Raw genomic sequence first — 13473 nt, forward strand, 5'->3', positions numbered from 1 at the left:
TCCCTCACAGGCTGTGAATAAAGCAGAAATTTCTTCATGTAGATGATATCCTTCGAGAGCTCACATGAGTCCTGTCCAAGCAGCAGCCACAGGGGTCAGTGCTGAGTCACAGGTAGCCCAGGGAGAATACTGAGAGGTGTAAAATCCTCATCCCTTAGAAGACTGTGCGAGGTGATCTCACACACACACACACACACACACACACACACACACACACGCAGCTAACCTACATAGGGGACAGCTCTTTAATATTTCATAAGTCAACCCATCTCACCAGAAGAGTAAGTGCTTTTAAGGAGCAGCTGGGCGGGGCTGCTTCCTTTATGGGTGTGTGATTGAAGGGTCCCCTAAACGCCGAGGTGACAGCTCCCTTAGGGAAGAATGATGGAAGACATCTTTACAACTGGAGTCCACAGGCCTCCGGGGTGAATTCCATGAAACCCAGCAGAGCATCGGAGACGGTCACAGGGAACACTGCTGGGACCTGAGGTGAGCAAGCCGGCGTTTCCCCCTGCACACACAGGCTCCAGCACCTGCCCAGGCCCCGGCCCTGTCGGTCACAGCAGGCCCAGGACCAGCCTGGGGCCAGAGCAACATTGGGAGACATAGGGAAGTGGCTCCATATCACACATAATATTTGATTTGAGGAGAAAAAAAGTTCAAAAACTCTGCTGTCCATAAAAAGCTACACTGGGAAAAACCCAAAGTGCATGTCTGACCGCATCAGTTATTAAGTAAGGCCCTGTAAGACCTGAAGTGCTAGGGTTTCACCGCAGCTCAGGATCTGCGAGCCTGTAAACACAGGAGCCACGTACCCAGACAGTCACGGGGGGGGGGGGGTGCTGCCATCCACGCCAGCCAGGGCCCCAGAGCCCACACCGGGCCAGGGCACCACTGTCCATGCCAGCCCGGGGCCCTCACCTTCTCATGCCATCTTAGGGAACTGGTGTCCACGCCAGCCCAAGGCACTAATATCCACAGCAGCCCAGGGCACCAGAATCATGCCAGCCCCGGACCCTCACCTCCTCATGCATGATCTGCACAACCAAATGTGGGACTGCAAAGGAGCGGTCAGCACAGAACCTCTGGGAAATCAATTATAGTCACATGGTCATTCCCAGAAGAGAGGACACAGGCTGTGGCCTGGCACCAAAGCAGCCATAGCAAAGTTTCACAACGTGGCCACTATGATTCAGGAGCGGGGTTGCCACATAAACAGCTGGTGGTGGGGTCACAGCCCAGAGCAGGCTGGGTGCACCAAGAACACCCTCAGCTGTCCTCCCACGATAGATGCTCAGAGGAGCCCCAATCCCTAAGCCTACACCTAGAAGCTTCTCTTGAAGGTTCCTAATCGACAACTGTCTTTTGGTTTCCTATGAACTAGATGAAAATCATAAGGGGAGCAAGGGAGGCATGGAAGGAAGGCTTGTGCTAGCTGCTGAGTTCTCTGCGTGGAATCTAGACATGGTTCCTTTCTGCTCTCTGCTCTCCACAGCCTTTCCTTGGGAGCAGCGGCCGGGCATCCTCAGAAGGAACAGAGCCAGCCAAGCACTGTCATGACGGAGTTCCATATCCAAGTGGAGGAAGACACCATGGGGCTAAAGAAGACAGCCATGTGCCCCCATCTGTCACCTTCAATACAGCCTGACCCAAGTCCCTGGGATGCCATCCTTCCCCCACTCCCTGCCCCCATTTTTCAGTCGATCATTGCCTGACTGGGTACAGCCAAGATCAGGCAGCCTCCACTGCAGCCCCTAAAGGGACGCTGAGAGCTTGATAGGGAGCCGTTAAAACACACAAATGGGGCTGCAACGGTGGGCGGCAGAAGTGCACGGTGGCCGGCAGCGCCTAGGAGACAGGACACAGTTCCAAGACTGGAAAGGGGGTGGGAGGAAGTGAGGACATTTCTGTTACTTAAAATAAAAGCAAAGAGGAGGCTCTCAGAATGGCTCAGGTGTCCTCCGGGGAACAGAAGGCTCTGAGAGATTAACACAAGATTACAGCGCGATCTGGCCCCATCAACACTCACGCGATCCAGCACCAGAGCCAGTTAGGGATAGGAGATGAACGTCACAGTATGCTCACGCACCTTCCAAGGCCATCCTTCTCCGTGTAGTGTGAGCTCTTTGTGCCCAGGGACCACCAACGCCAAAGACCAGATCAGGGAGACCGGTGGCCCTCTGAACATCCAACTGTGTGCATGCATCTTCCCAACGCCACCTTCACACACTGAAGGATATCTTGGTAAATGTAATTGCTTCAGTCAGCCAACATTTATTGCAAGCTTATGAAACAGCCAGCTTCCCAACGCTCAAGTTGACATGGCGCTGGAAAGAGCTCAGGGCAAAGGAAGGGCCTTCCAGATGGGCTCTCAGTCCATGCTCCCTTTAGACCTATGACTTCCCAGGTTGGACGGGGGACAGACTCTCAACCTTCCCTTCCTCTTGTCTGGATGACCTGGAGGGAATGAGACTGCAGCTGCTTCATGGGTTCTGACAAGGCCCGAACTTTGTCCCCAAAGTATTGTAGACATGGACAGTTTTCAACACAGTGTGTCTTACAGCTTGTCCTTTAAGAATGGGTCTCCCATCGGAACGTGTCTCAAGCAGTAGAACTGCCAGCCCGCCTAGCAACGACAGGGCCCTGAGTTCAAACTACAGTCCCAGCCAAGTGGGCAGAACAGCCAGTGGATGTGGCTGCAGGAGAAGAATAGTGTGAGGGCTGCCTGCTTGCTTTCCTTAGCTCATGTATGAGCTGAAACGCATTCAGACCGGAGAGAAGGTATGCTATCTACCTCCAAGCTGCCCACAGAAGCAGGACGAGTCCCAGGATGCCCCTGCAATACACAGAATATCTCCAAGACTGACACATCTGAGGTCCACATGAAACATCCGAGGTTCACAGACTGAAGACTCAAATGCAAGTTCTACTCATGACATCTGGAATCATCCCCCAGGCCCTTGACAACTCAGCATCATCATCCACGACTTGGGCTCAAAGACTGGCCCTGCTGTCATAGACTGTCATGGCATGAGGGAAATGACCACTGGAAAGGGAAGTGCAAAACCATCAGAGTGAACAAACAAGGCCATGGAGGTCGGGGCTGTGGGACTTTGCTCTGGGCGCTGACTGAGTGGGTACCGCTCCAGCAGGCTGGTGTCCTGAGGACATTCAGGAAGGCCCGTCCTCGGGGAGCACTGGGAAATAAATGACTTCTATTGTGCATGTCATCCCAGCAGAAGCAAGAAAGGAATTTACCAGTGGACAGTCCGGATGCCTGAGTGTCAGACTCGGTCCCCAGTGAATCAGCACCCTTAACCTGTGGTCTGAGTAATTTTGGATCCCTCAAATAAGCTTTTAAAAGGTGTGGAGGGATCACCTTATTTTTAAAGGCCCCAGAGGGCTCATGGCCAGGTTGTCATGTTTTTATAGCTTCTTTCATGGGTTGGGAGCTGTACGGATTTTGCACTCACTGGGAATTTAACCCATATTTAAGCATGCTCATTATAGCTACAAATACACTCTAAGTTCCAGTGTGCGGTTGGTGAGGTGGACAGGGAAGCAGCTTTGGAAATTTACAGCCCAGAAATAGCATGTGGTCTGTCTGCTTGAGAAAAGCCAATGCCACAATGACACACAGTGAGAACAGACAAAAGCCAGCAAAGAAAATGGGGTTTCTGTCCCCCTATTCTCACTGGACTCCACACAGGTTTTTCCAGTGCTGGAGACATGGAAGGAGGCCAGCAGTGGACTCTCAAGTCATGAACCCACACAGTCAGCGGCAGGCTGGTACAGACGGGGCACCCTCCAGCAAAATGCCCAGACCTAGGGCTGAGTTTACAGGAAATAATCCAAGGGGAAAATGGACCACGCATTTTCTGACTGGCTTATTTAGCATGGAGCAGCAACTGTGCCTGCTGAGGAGCTGCGGGCAGCAGAAGGGCCCGCGAGGGGCTGTAGAGAACTGGACCCTGAGACTCGGCTCCATCCACTGGCTGGTCCTATGGCTGATCCAGCTCCCAGGTCCTCTCCTGACAAAATGCAGGCGACAAGTGCAGAGTGATGGCGGGGGGTCCTGGGTTCCTTAGCTTTGTGTTGGTAGTTAGAGAAGGTAGGACCGGTGGACGTGAGCTACAGGAACCCCACGCTGGTTCTGAAGTTAACATGGAAATAACTCTGTCTTTGATGTCCTGTGACAGCAGAATCACCCCACCACCACACTCTACTTGTTTTTTAAGACCCTCTGCATTAAGTGATCTTTGTGATTGCTTTAAGCTAAACTTCCTGTGGTCTTGCCACCTGACATGGGTAGTGCTTTACAGTAAGACACACAGAAGACCAAGGGCCTTCCATTGCCTCCTGAAAGGGCCACACACAGATGTGACACAATGTCTGGTAATGACATCTTCCTGACTTTAAGAACTTTAAGTCACTGGAGGGGTGGGAGGGATAAGGAAGTTTCTTGGAAAATACATACAAGCTATGTTTTGAGGGCCAAGGTCATAGGTATCTTTGGACATGCTAAGACACACGTACAAGACCAGGGTAAAGAACAGGTAAAGCCATGGAATCGATAGCTCTAGATATCACTTGGCAATTGCCCATTTTCCTCTTCCGCATGGCTAAGTATGAGATGCCTGCTATCATACAAAGTGAGTTCAGAGCCATCCACCTTCCTCAACTTGGCCACCATCTTCTTTCCTACCTTAACTTATCCCTGAAGAGCTACAGAAGGGCCAGGAGAGCCTTTCCTGAGTGAAAGCTCCCAGGCTCTTTCATGCCCTGAGTACTGAAGCAGGCTTTGAACCAGGGGACACACACACACCTTCAGTAGCACCAAAGACCACACTGGAGATACCTGTTTCCCTCTCAGTCATGCAGTGAAGTCTGAAGATCCTTCTCACTGGGACATAATTTATGCCCAATTGAAATAGACTGAACTAAAATACAGAAATTAGTACCCTAACATAGAAGCCTGTATGTCAAATTCAGAGTTTAAATGAGGGCCTTGTGTTTGTGGGAAACAAAGAAATTAAAGGAAATAGTATTTACACATAACGTCAGTGATGATCTACCAAGAAAACAGAAATGTAATGCAAAACTTTCCAAATGCGAAAGGAAAAAAATGGAATAAGAATGTAAAGAGATCAAATATGTACTTTAAAATAGCATCAAGAAAAGAGAAAATCGTAAAAAATCATCTGGATAGAAAATTCAAGTGGACATTAAGGGTTGAAACTGATGGCTAAAACAAAGGAATGAGCAGCCCTGTTATGTCGGTCACGCTGGCCTTGAGCTCAGAATGATGCTCTCTCAGCCTCTTGATTGTTTGGATGATAAGTGTGCAAAGATGAATATTCACAAGTACATAGAAAGCTGCAGTGAATTAAAGAAATCAGCAATTAAGAAGTAGAGTGGATGAGCAAAACAATAACTCCCCCCCCCAAAAAAAAAGCCTTCGAAGAAAACAGGCTTTCAAGAAAAAAGTGTAACTACAGAGGAAAAAGAAATATTAAAGTAGAAGGTTCAATTCACCATGAGGCTACAGTACTTTTATAGTCATATGTATCAAGCAACTCCAAAACAAAGAACAATAAAAGAATCACTGAAATAAAAAAATAAGCACCTCAGTCACCAACAGGAGGAAAATTACTACACTTTGCTAAAGTAAACTTGTCAAATTAGTAAAACTAGAGCAGATATTAAAAGTACTATAAACAAGCTTGAGTTAATATACAGGTAAAAACCATAGCCAGCAAACTGAAAATTCACAATCCTTTCAAATATATATACACATACATATATATACATATGTATGTATATTTGTTGAAATAGACTGAAAAAATTAGTAATCTAACTTCTAAGTCTATAGGTCAAATACAGAGATTAAGGGACTCATGTTTAGAGGTAACAAAGAAATTTAAAAATTTAAATATCTTTACCTATTTATACGTAAATATTATATATATAGCACACACATACATAAAAGTGCAAAACCAATTTAAAATAATATATACCAGCAAGCTAAAGATCCTAATGTCAAAGTAATTGATATGGATTTCAACAGTGAGGAAAATGGTTCACATTTTTGAAAAAAATCTGAAAAACCAATCAGGGATTACAGAACAAAACATGGAAGTTTAAGGCTGGGAGCTGGTGATGTACGCTTATAAATTTAGCTACTTAGGAGACTGAGATATGAGAATCATGGTTCAAAGCCAGGTGGAGCAGACAAAGCTGAGAGACTCTTTTCTCTAGAAAAAAGCCCAAAAGCCAGAAGTGGAAGAGTGTTTGTAGGGATAGAATAACAACCCTGGGCCAAAAAGCCAAGCAAAGATGCAGGGCACTGAGTTCAAAACCCCATCACCATCACACAAAAAGTTTAAAACACAAAAAGTGAAACAAGAATATACATTAACAAACACATGAAATGCTATTAGTGTGTGCTTAGAGAAAAAATCAGAATCCTAAATACTTACAATTTTTTAATGAGGGCTAAACATTATTGAACAATTTCTAGCTTAAGAAAGTAGAGAAGCATTTAGAGACTGAATATACACAGAATGAAAGACAATGGCTTAAATATATAATACAAAAATAAATAAAACACAAAATACATTTACCAATGGATAAAACCAATGGGGTAAAAAAGATAATATGATATGCAGGCCCTGGTGAGTTGCTGGAGATAGAAGAAGGAAAAATGGCCTTAACTACATTTATAATAAAAAAGAGATGTCAATTACTTATCAATGTTTGTGAAGTAATGCACCTTCTATCTGGTGAATATAATGTAACCCTTTTATTAATTACAATAAAAATATATGGAAAAAATAATTTCTTTTATGTTCATCTAACTTAATAAATAGGCAAGTATGAATATCTTCTTAGAAATATAACTCAAGAAAACCGACTCAAGAAAACAGAAGTTAAAAGGATCCTATAAGCTTTGGAACCAATAGAGCAGCTAGAAACCTCATCATGAAATCCTGACTTTTCGTTTTCAGCTGAGAATCATCAGTTCCAGGAACAAATTATTTCGCATCCTGCAGAAAATCTGTCTTCTGGGAAATAGGGAGGGAATGAGAAACTGAGAATGGGGTGGGGGGAGAAATACTCTTTCTTAAAATCAGACAAAAGCAGTTCTAGAAAATGAAATCCCTAGGCCAAACTCTCTCATGAGTAAAGAAGGAAAAATTTTAAAACAAAATCAGAGCAAATAGGATCCAGATGTGTATCAGAAGTGCATTTAAACAAGCTAGGTTTGCCAGAGTACAAGAGAACTTGACATGGGAATAAGCGGTCACTTACTCCATAACAGAAAGAGAAAAGTGGCAGGAATACTGAAGTACCCTAATTCTCACAGAGCAAGCTTGACTCCTCTCCTCACATACTGATAGAAACAGAACACGGGATTGTTTTCTCCAGCAAAGATATGTAGAAAAAAGAGACAATAAATACCATTTGTAATTACCTTATTTCATCCTTTATGAAAGTCGGGAGTAAGGAAAGAATATCTTCTGTGACTTCCATCCAGCATCACACTATAGGCCTCAGTGCAAACCAGAAAAAGCATGAGAATTGATCGAAAAGGTTCGTATACTCTTATAATCCTCCCTGATTTTTTTTTATAGGCAGAGGGACGTATAGTCCCAATATTTGTTAGCTGGGTGCCAATAGCTCATGCCTGTCATCCAGATGGTTCTCCTGAGAACCAGGAGATCACAGTTCGAAGTCAGCCAGCACAGAAATGCTCTCAAGAGTCCAGGAAAAAACGGAGCCAGAGGCATGGCTCAAATGGTAGAGTGTGAAACAAGAAAGCAAACTGTGAGCACAGTTCCCTGAGTTCAAACCCTGGCACTGGGGTAAGGGAGCCAGTGGGGTGGGGGTGGGGGGGAGAATACTGAAGGTTTAGTAAAATGACAAGAAGCAAGATCAGTTATTTTTGCCAGTCCTGGGGCTTGAACTCAGGGGCCTGGGCACTGGTCTTGGGCTTTTCCCTCAAGGCTAGAACTCTACCACTTGAGCCACAGCACCATTTCTGGCTTTTTCTATGTATGTGGTATCAAGGAATTGAACCCGGGTCTTCGTGCATGCTAGGCAAGCACTCTACCACTAGGCCAAACTCCTGGCCCCACAAGATCAATTTTTTTAATGACATTTATATACTCCAGCAATATACCATTTTCAAAGACACTAAATGACAAACAGGAACAAATTCTACAAAAGATGAGTAAAATCCTACAGGAATGTACAAAACAACAAAAAAAAGTTTCAGAAGATATAAATACCCTACGATACTGAATGGGGCTCTATATCATGCACAAAAAGATGTCAACACCTTATTTACCATTTATTTATTTATTTGGCAGCACCAGGTTTTAAACTCATGATCATGCACTTGCCAGACAGGCACTCTACCGCTTGAGCCACCTCCCCAGCTCTTTTAGTTATTTTTCAGATAAGCAAGAGCATTCTTGCCTGGGCTGGCCTGACTATGATCTTTCTGCCTCCATCTCTGGTGTAGCTGGGATTACAGCTTCATTTTTTTCTTAGCTGACCTAAGGATCTACAGCAATCTGCAAATACAGATCTAAGCAAATCCCCCGCAGGGTTTGCTACTGGGTTTCTTTCTTTCCTGCAGATGCTCTTAGTTTCATACATTAACTCTACAATTTTGTACCAGGGCAGTAGGTTAAGTACACAGAACCACCACATTCTGAATAAGAGGCTGCACATTCTCGTGGAGATGAAATATCAAGACTCCTTTGAGAGCTGCAGTCACTGGGACTCAGTGGTAAACAAATTAACCAACAGGTAAGGACAGAGCCAAACTCTGTAAGCCAGGCACCAGGCCATATGTCTATAATCCTAGCTATCCAGAGGGCTGAGTTATGGGGATCCCGGATCCAGGCAAGGGCTCTTATCTCCAATAAACCAACAAAAAGCCCCAAGTGTTGTGGCTCAAGTGGCAGAACATCAGCCTTGAGAAAAACGAAAAGATAAAGGATAGTGCAGAGTCCTTGAGCTCACAAAAAAAAAGAAAGAAAGAAGAAACAAACCAACTGCAGCCTATGGTAGTAACTCAACACATAACCGAGTGTGGTTTCAGATCAATGCAGAGGTAAAAGAATTATTCAATAAAAGGTACTCAGTATTGTTTTCCCATTCAGATAAAAACTGTCAAAATGAAATAAAGGAACATTTAACCTCAGAATACAGGAGTCTATATTAACTCTAACTTCTATCAGTGGACAATGCTGGTGATTAAGTATGGTAAAATCAAGACTATTCATCAAAAAGATCATTACAGAAATCGCAAACATAGGGCACAGACTGGGAGATGGTAGTTTTAGTACACCATACTAGAAGTAGTCTTCAAAATGGATGAATAATGCTCTTAAATCAATGACACAAAATACAGTGTAATGGAAAACTAGATGAGAGGGACAAGCCACACTTTTACAACAGACAAAACAGAGGCCGAGTACGCATTTGGAAAGACAAAACAACACTGCTACTACGTTAAATTCACTTTACTATCAATCTGGCAAAAATTAAGAAGCAAAGACCGGCAAGTATTGGGATAAGGAAAGCACACATTATTTTTTCAATTTACTGTTACTATAAAGTTGATGTACAGAGGGGTTACAGTAACATTAGTCCGGTAAAGAATACATTTCTTTTTGGATATGGATGCCAGAGGTAAACAAACACACACCAAGCTCTGCCCCCTTCCTCGGCGCACCACGTGAGCTACAGAGGATCACTTCTCAGCTCTGAGCCCTGAGTCTGCTATGGTTTGAATGTGACTTCTAACAATTCATGTTCCTGACACTCAAGCCCTAAACCAACATGTCGATGGCGTTCAGGAGGATGGGACTGGGGGCATGAGAACCGAGCCCCCCAGATGGTAACAGAATCCTCAGGAGAGGAAGACTGACATGACTGACTGAACAGGCTGACGCAGGCTCACACCATGCTCTGGTGGGGCACAAGTTCTCACCAGATGCCAGGTAGATAATGGGCCCCACCCCCAGACCTGGAGGCTAAATAAAGCTCCCTTCTTCACAAATTACCCAGTCTCAGGTGAGTTGTTATGGCAACAGAAAATAGACTAAGCCTTAGCCTATAATTGACATTTGAGTGACTAATAGCTCACGGGGGCTTACATTATATGAAAAACTTCTTTCCTTCCTTCCTTCCTTCCTTCCTTCCTTCCTTCTTTCTTTCTTTCTTTCTTTCTTTCTTTCTTTCTTTCTTTCTTTCTTTGTTCCTTCCTTCCTTCCTCTCCCTTCCTTCTCCCCTTCCCCTCATTCTCCCGCCCTCCCTCCCCCACTCCTTTCTTTCCCTATCTTAAGTCTTGAACTCTAGGCCTGGGTACTGTCCCTGAGCTTCTTTTGCTGAAGGCTAGCTCTCTACCACTTGAGCCACAGAGCTACTTCCAGTGTTTTCTGAGTAGTTTATTAGAGACAAGACTCTCATAACTTTCCTGCTTGGGCTAGCTTTGAACCCCGGCCCTGAGATCTCAGCCTCTTGAATAGCTAGGGTTATAGGTGTGAGCCACCAGTTCCTGGCTTCCCCCTTCTTTAACACATGGCATTCTCACTAACAGCTTCTCTCATTCCCTAAGCCAGAGCCAATCTTGCAGAGTCTATGAGTCTCAATATCCATCTCTTAAAATATACCCAGAGAGCCCCTGTTTGTTATGTAGCCTTAGGAACGCCTCATTTCTTTTGGCTTGAATACCAGTTTCAATAATTTGGGGAGAGGGGCTAGAGATACAGCGTAAGTGGCAGAGCACTTGCCTGTCCAGACAAAGGCCCAGAGTTCAAACCTCCAACAAAAATCCAGCACCAGTGACCACGGCCTCAGTTCACACCCTCTAGCACCCAGAGCTCCAGTGGGCAGACCACGTCCCCAGCACTCAACCTGAGGTCCTCTCCTCCCAGCAGGCCTGTCCCCACTACGGGGGCAACCTCTCTCTGCTTCACACCATCAGCGCTGGCCTCTCATTTTGTGCTTTCTGCTCTGTGCCTCCAATTCGCCAAGCTCTGAGGTGTAGGGGACCAGGCAGTGTCCCCCTCCAGGGGAGCTTCTAATCTGTGGGCCCATGCTGGGGTGTACTCTCTCCTTCAAACTGGAAATGCCTCCTGCAGCACTGTGTTCTTGGATGGTCGATCCTCCCTGCTTCTCAAGGCAGTTAAGATACCTGAGGCCTACAGAGTTTCTCGTCAGATCCACAATCCACATCTCTCCTGGGCAGGGGGTCACTTAGGGAGCCTCTGTCCTGCCTCCTCGGCAATCACTCTGTTGATCACTGGCAAGAGGACACAGACAGGCTGAGAATGCATTCACCTAAAAAGGAACTCTCCTGACTAATTCACCCACTCGACCCACACCATCATCCCAACGGAGCTTCCTTGTGCAACAAAGCTTCCCAAGGCAGCTGCCAGCCATCTTGTTGTGACAGAATCCAGCTCTGCCAGGGCCACCACACCAAACCATCCCCATGTCAAAGCCGCGATGACCCAGATGGCTCAGATCCAAGCATCGGTTGGTTCTTACCTCACCTGGCCCACCCGCATCCGGACATCGCTCCTTGCTTCCTGATGGAGTTGGCAGCAAGGGGCCTCCCAGGATGCACTGCTCTTGGCTCCCCTAGCCCGCTGCCTGTCCCTTTAGTGTCCCTTGCTGGCTTGGCCTCATTGGTTGCTACTCAAAGCTGGAAAGTCCTGAACCTAATAAACTTACAATTCCTGACTTATTTGGGATCTGGTCCCATCCATTCCCTCTCCAGTGAACAGTCTCCCCTTGGCCTATCAGCTGTGGATACAGAAGACACATAGCAGCGTGGGGTCTCCTCCCACCTTCCCAGACTCATTTCCCTCCAGAGCTGTGACCCAGACACACCATCTCCTGACTTGCCCTGGCCCCTGCTCAAGACAGGCTCCCCTCCAGTCACCCTGCCCATGCCTCAGCCCATCCCCGCCCCCCCCCCCATACTAGACACCTACCAACCCTCCTCTCCCTGCAGTGCCCTGGCCCAGGACAAAACCCAAGGGTCCTGTGGCCTCCAGAAGTTCACAAGTCCACGCTCAGATATCACCTGCTCTAGGAGAACTCCCTGGCTGCCCTATTTAAAACCACAACCTGCCCAACTCACAAGGCTTAGCCCACCTTCCCCACCTCTGTGCCTTGTCAAGTCTCCACTTGGGCTGTGGATGGGCTGTCTGCCTCTGGTGCCTCACTTACCCGGGCTCCATTCACACCTCCACCTAAACAGTCTTCTTGCCAGCAGGCTCCTGTGCTTCTTGGTGCCAGCTGCTGGGCACGGGTGGAGCTCAGCCACAAGTGCTCAAGGAATGAATGAATCCTGTCTGTGGCACTTGGCCCTGCAGAACGGTTCCCCATATCCAGCATGAGACAGGCGACATTAACCTTGCATGACCATTAGGAGCAACAGACAGCGAGAGGAAATACTGTAATAGCTTCACATCATGTGCCAGACATTCCTTCCGACTCAGGTCAGGAGACTTGCTGGGGAAGAAGGACCTGAAGCCCCATCCAGGCAGGCCTAGTCTTTCCCAGCAGAGGCCTGAGACTCCACTAGGCAGAGATACGGAAGGTTTCCTACTTGTATTACCTGTGGGAAGTGCAGAGGAGAACGGAGGGTGTCTTCCAGCCAGACCTGGGGTCCCGCTGTGCTGACTGGCAAACAGCTGGCTCTTCCCTCCCTTCAGGAGCCCACATGGGAGGAGATGAAGACCTCTGGAACCAGGTGTACTGCCAGGGAGGGGAGCCTCGGGAGGTTCAGACTCAGCAAGGAGGGAAGTACCTGGGAAGCGAGAAAAGGGCGTGGCCTCAGGGAACAGGAGGACAAAGGGAGAGGCCAGGAAAAGAGCAGAAGTATCCCCATGCCCATCACCAGGCCCAGCCCAGAGGGGAAATGCGGAGTCAGCACACTAAACATCACTGTCTTGACAGCTCATTAAGAGATAAATTCCTCAACACAGACAATTCTCAGAAAACAAATGGTCCCCGCCTTCTCTTAACCACCCAGCTTTGCCCCAATGGGTTTCCTCAGAAAAGCTGGATTGCCAGAGTCAATCTCAAAAATTGTAACTCTGAAGTGTACAATAAAACAAATAGAAATAAACGTAAATGGTCCATAAAAAACATTTCTAGAGTTGGGGAGGTAGCCAGGCACCGGTGGTTCACACCTGAATCCTAGCTACTCAAGAGGCTGAGTTCTGAGGACTGTGGTTCAAAGAGAGCCCAGGCAGATAAAGCTGAGAGACTCCCATCTCCAATTTGCAAGCAAAATGCCAAAAATGGAGGTGTGGCTCAAGTGGTAGAATATCAGCCTGAGCAAAAAATCCAAGAGCATGAGACTCTGAGTTCAAGCCCTAGTACCAGCATGCACATGTGCGCACGCACACACACACACACACACACACACACACACACACA

At 46.7% G+C, this 13473-nt stretch overlaps 1 protein-coding gene across 2 annotated transcripts in view; it reads right to left on the reverse strand.

Moving 5' to 3' along the window:
* The window catches only part of Rnf144a (ring finger protein 144A), a 62933-nt gene extending 50206 nt beyond the window's left edge, over positions 1 to 12727 (reverse strand). For both annotated transcript variants that reach the window (XM_090337495.1, XM_090337497.1), the window contains exon 1: positions 12647 to 12727. The gene's annotated coding sequence lies outside the window, so the exon portion shown is untranslated. The remainder of the gene's footprint in view (positions 1 to 12646) is intronic.
* Between the last annotated feature and the right edge of the window lie 746 nt (positions 12728 to 13473).

This window comes from Megascapheus bottae, chromosome 7 (assembly GCF_031878675.1).
Source record: "Megascapheus bottae isolate mThoBot1 chromosome 7, mThoBot2.hap1, whole genome shotgun sequence".
Lineage (NCBI taxonomy): Eukaryota > Metazoa > Chordata > Mammalia > Rodentia > Geomyidae > Megascapheus > Megascapheus bottae.